The sequence below is a fragment of the Schistocerca americana genome, chromosome 3 (assembly GCF_021461395.2).
Source record: "Schistocerca americana isolate TAMUIC-IGC-003095 chromosome 3, iqSchAmer2.1, whole genome shotgun sequence".
NCBI classification, from domain to species: domain Eukaryota; kingdom Metazoa; phylum Arthropoda; class Insecta; order Orthoptera; family Acrididae; genus Schistocerca; species Schistocerca americana.
Window position 1 is genome coordinate 176889030 of NC_060121.1, and position 5714 is coordinate 176894743.

Here is a 5714-nt window from a genome sequence, read left to right on the forward strand (position 1 = left end):
CAGATACTACTGTCATATATAGTTAAAATATGGTTTCCTGGCCATTGACCTTCTTGTGCGAACGCACACGCTATAGCCCGAACTCTTACGGGACTTGGTAGATTAATCTGCCACGAGTAATGAGTATGATGGGCACTACGAATGTAGTGGTGTGGACATGTTGGGAATGTGGATCTCACTGGGAGCGTGCAAGAGATAAGTCCCTGCAGACGCACTATCCTCTGTGCCCACGGTGGCTCAGGTGGATAGAGCGTCTGCCATGTAAGCAGGAGATCCCGGGTTCGAGGCCCGGTCGGGGCACACATTTTCAACATGTCCCCAATGAAGTACATCAATGACTGTTTGCAGCTAGGGTGTCCATTTAATTATCGTTTCATTTCTAGTAAAGCTGCATGGTCATCCACGGTAACTGTTCTTTTGGGGACAGATACTATCGTCATATATAGTTAAAATATGGCTTCCTGGCCATTGACCTTCTTGTGCGAACGCACACGCTATGCCCGAACTCATACGGGACTTGGTAGATTAATCTGCCACGAGTAATGAGTATGATGGGCAAACATCTATTAGGCGCATTACGAATGTAGTGGTGTGGACATGTTGGGAATGTGGATCTCACTGGGAGCGTGCAAGGGATAAGTCCCTGCAGACACACTATCCTCTGTGCCCGTGGTGGCTCAGATGGATAGAGCGTCTGCCATGTAAGCAGGAGATCCCGGGTTCGAGTCCCGGTCGGGGCACACATTTTCAACATGTCCCCAATGAAGTACATCAACGCCTGTTTGCAGCTAGGGTGTCCATTTAATTATCATTTCATTTCTAGTAAAGCTGCATGGTCATCCACAGTAACTGTTCTTTCGGGAACAGATACTACCGTCATATATTCTTAAACACGAGTTACACTCTTGAGAGTTTGGAAGGTAGGAGACGAGATACTGGCAGAAGTAAAGCTGTGAGGACGGGGTGTGAGTCGTGCTTGGGTAGCTCACATAGTAGAGCACTTGCCCATGTAAGGCAAAGGTCCCGAGTTCGAGTCTCGGTATGGCACACAGTTTTAATCTGCCAGGAAGTTTCATATCAGTGTACACTCCACTGCAGATTGAAAATCTCATTCTGGAAACATGCCCCAGTCTGTGGCTAAGCCATGTCCCCGCTGTATCCTTTCTTCCAGGAGTGTTAGTTCTGCAAGGTTCGCAGAAGAACTTCTGTGAAGTTTGGAAGGTAGGAGATGAGATACTGGCAGAAGTAAAGCTGTGAGGATGGGGCATGAGCCATGCTTGAGTAGCTCAGATAGTAGAGCACTTGCCCGCCCAGGGGAAAGGTCCTGAGTTTGAGTCTTGGTCCAGCACACAGTTTTAATCTTCCAGGAAGTTTCATATCAGCACACACTCTGCTGCAGAGTGAAAATCTCATTCTGGAACTTTACGTTTTTCCTCCACAAATTGCTCCACCAAACACTGAGCGTAAATATTTTAACTATCAAATGTTTTGTACTGTGATGAGCAAAATACTCTTGAAAATCATAGTTGAACAAGCACAGCAACAACTTGCAATGTGTGAGGACCTAAGAAGTACGAGAACAATGTCCAACATTGGTTTTCATACTGGGAGGTTATAACTAAACTGCAGCTACTCACAGAGGTCCATTGTGGGCTGTAATTATTATATGTCAGGGAAACTTGATGGATATTCTGATGTGTTAATAGGGAACTGATTTATGCTGGGAAAAAATTAGTTCCAATTTTGGCTACCAGGTGCAAACCTGGCACTGTGAATGCCAAAAAGACATATAAATGTTTCCATACATAATGGATTAGAATGGGATGTATGCAGAAAAGTTTAAACAAGTAAACGGCATAATGTTGATGTTATTATTAACTGTTGATTACAAAATTTATTAAATATGAGCACTGGAGATGTCAGTGAGATATTGTATCCATAAAAGGACATGATCAACTATTGTTTGCAGCAGTTCCAGTGGAATGTGAACAACCTGTTCCTGTACTCTGGCCGTCAGTTCAGGTAGAAACCAAACATTTCCCTGGAAAACAAGTTCTTTTAGATATCCCCAAAGCCAAAAGACACATGGATTCAGAAATTAGCCAGGATTGGAAGTTCATTAAGAGAAATATTTGCCTAGTAATACAGTATTAAAGCACACTACACCACAGTTTTTTTCCAATATTAAAAGAGCAATTAATATAATTTTGTTTGAGGATGTTAGCAATGTCACGTGGATGAGGGGAAGACTGGGCAAGCCACTTGACTGAGGACATACACTCCTGGAAATGGAAAAAAGAACACATTGACACCGGTGTGTCAGACCCACCATACTTGCTCCGGACAGTGCGAGAGGGCTGTACAAGCAATGATCACACGCACGGCACAGCGGACACACCAGGAACCGCGGTGTTGGCCGTCGAATGGCGCTAGCTGCGCAGCATTTGTGCACCACCGCCGTTAGTGTCAGCCAGTTTGCCGTGGCATACGGAGCTCCATCGCAGTCTTTAACACTGGTAGCATGCCACGACAGCGTGGACGTGAACCGTATGTGCAGTTGACGGACTTTGAGCGAGGGCGTATAGTGGGCATGCGGGAGGCCGGGTGGACGTAGCGCCGAATTGCTCAACATGTGGGGTGTGAGGTCTCCACAGTACATCGATGTTGTCGCCAGTGGTCGGCGGAAGGTGCACGTGCCCGTCGACCTGGGACCGGACCGCAGCGACGCACGGATGCACGCCAAGACCGTAGGATCCTACGCAGTGCCGTAGGGGACCGCACCGCCACTTCCCAGCAAATTAGGGACACTGTTGCTCCTGGGGTATCGGCGAGGACCATTCGCAACCGTCTCCATGAAGCTGGGCTACGGTCCCGCACACCGTTAGGCCGTCTTCCGCTCACACCCCAACATCGTGCAGCCCGCCTCCAGTGGTGTCGCGACAGGCGTGAATGGAGGGACGAATGGAGACGTGTCGTCTTCAACGATGAGAGTCGCTTCTGCCTTGGTGCCAATGATGGTCGTATGCGTGTTTGGCGCCGTGCAGGTGAGTGCCACAATCAGGACTGCATACGACCGAGGCACACAGGGCCAACACCCGGCATCATGGTGTGGGGAGCGATCTCCTACACTGGCCGTACACCACTGGTGATCGTCGAAGGGACACTGAATAGTGCACGGTACATCCAAACCGCCATCGAACCCATCGTTCTACCATTCCTAGACCGGCAAGGGAACTTGCTGTTCCAACAGGACAATGCACGTCCGCATGTATCCTGTGCCACCCAACGTGCTCTAGAAGGTGTAAGTCAACTACCCTGGCCAGCAAGATCTCCGGATCTGTCCCCCATTGAGCTTGTTTGGGACTGGATGAAGCGTTGTCTCACGCGGTCTGCACGTCCAGCACGAACGCTGGTCCAACTGAGGCGCCAGGTGGAAATGGCATGGCAAGCCGTTCCACAGGACTACATCCAGCATCTCTACGATTGTCTCCATGGGAGAATAGCAGCCTGCATTGCTGCGAAAGTTGGATATACACTCTACTAGTGCCGACATTGTGCATGCTCTGTTGCCTGTGTCTATGTGCCTGTGGTTCTGTCAGTGTGATCATGTGATGTATCTGACCCCAGGAGTGTGTCAATAAAGTTTCCCCTTCCTGGGACAATGAATTCACAGTGTTCTTATTTCAATTTCCAGGAGTGTATTTAATGATTTGCTAACACAATATTATATTAAAGGTAATTATCTGCCTTAATAGCAGTGAAATAACATCATTGTGGAGTAATAATATAATTTTTATAATTAGTAAGTAAGTTGTAAGGAATGCTAACTAAGATAATATACTTATAAATCAGCTACAATCATTGCTGACTGAAGTGATGTAAAGGCATAGCATACTCAGATGATAGATATAAGCTGAACTTATGCATCTGGTTTAAAAGGAAAAATGTGACTATAATAAATATATGGGAGAGAGGATCGGTGCAAGTTTTAAACATAATGTTGCACCCAAATATATGTTGTATAGAAGGAAATAGGATAGGTGTACCAAATAAGTAGGACCTCCATCTGTGTTGAGAACAGAAGGAAATTATGTGCATAGAAATACAATCTCTGTGAAAAATGTATGATTATATAGCACTTGTCTTTCTATGAAAGTATTTCTGCAAAAGTAGAATTTTGAGACTTACTCCAGTGTTGTACAAAATCAACCTGAGTTGTAGTAGATTGCTGAGTATAATTAAACACATTATTATTGAAAATGAGAGAAAATGTGTCAATTTGCATGGCTCAAATGTGGAAGGTTTAGACAAACACTTACCATCTACAAACTTAAGAAAGCATAAGGTTACTAAGTATTCAGAAGATATTTCCACCTGTATGGTTATTGAGATGAAACTGTAAAATAATTATAGTTTACAGTAACCAGAATTGTGTTTTTATAAAGCTGCATGTTTTTAAAAATTATGTCTTTTAAATATGTCTGGAAAGGAACATTAGTACTAATATACCGTGTTTGCAGTAAGAGGCAAATATTATGAAAATAAAGTAGTAATAAATGAAAAATACTTGCAAACTAAAAGAACTTCTTGATAGTAAGCATTAATCACTGACATAATCTATCAAACTGGTATTATTCTTACTACAGTAAGTTCTAAGCAGTCATCCAATTTCTCTCATATATCTTTCTGCAGCACTACTCAACAGCTGGTACACAGAGATTAAAATATGCCTTATTTTTGTGTGATCAATAAAATCTGTCCAAGCTTGTGATGTAAACTGAAAATACTTGTCAGATAAAATTGTTTTAAGATTATCCACCTGATGAAAATATGTATTTTCAAACCTAGAAATGATTTGCTCACCGGTGGCTTTTTTAAGAGGAAACAGCTTTATGAACTTCAAAAATACATCAAATACCACAAAACATAACAAATTCCATTTTTATACTTAGTGAAAGGTCCATAAATGTCCACAGACATGAGGTGTAGGTTACTATTAGGCAGTGTGTTTTGCATTTGATGTCGGCTTGTTTGGTTACTTACCTTCACTCTTTGACATCTGGTACAGCTGGCAATCTTCTTCTTGACTCTCCTTCCTATGTTATAAAAATGGATGTTTTCTTGAATCTTTTGTGTACATTTAGTTGATGCACAATGTCCAAAACTCTCACGTGTATAGGTAATTAAAGTATCAGTACATTGTTCCAGCCAACATAGTTTCCAATCATACGAGTCAGTCTTATGTCTTCCAAATTAAATATCCTTGTGTACCTTATAATATTGTTCAGTCTTTTCTCCTCCTTTCTTACCCAGCATTCTCTTAACCAACTTCCAATTTTGATCATGATTTTGATATATGCAGATGTCTTTGCAAATTTTCAAGATGTCTTTTGCCTCTTTCACACCTTTCAAGTAAATAATTTTAAACTCTTTCTTTCCTTCTCCAAAGCTGTTAGATGATTCATTCCCTAAAGGTAACCTAGACAAAGCATCAGGAACTACACTGTCTGTGCCCTTAACATATCTGATTTCATAATTGGACTGCTGTAAAAGTAAGGCCCAACAAGTAATTCTATTATGGTACAGCTTACACATCTGGGGGCAACATAATGCTTTATGATCAGTATAGATGATGAATTTGTGACCTAATAAATAATTTTTAAACTCACTGAATGCCAAATGTGCAACCAAAAGTTCTTTCTCAGTTACAGTGT

At 42.7% G+C, this 5714-nt stretch overlaps 2 non-coding genes across 2 annotated transcripts; both read left to right on the forward strand.

Moving 5' to 3' along the window:
- The first annotated feature begins 225 nt into the window (after window positions 1-225).
- On the forward strand, window positions 226-300 carry Trnat-ugu. The gene has a single exon. It is a non-coding gene; the product is annotated as a tRNA-Thr (tRNA).
- A 365-nt stretch (window positions 301-665) lies between these two features.
- Trnat-ugu lies at window positions 666-740 on the forward strand. Its single transcript has one exon. It is a non-coding gene; the product is annotated as a tRNA-Thr (tRNA).
- Window positions 741-5714: the final 4974 nt, after the last annotated feature.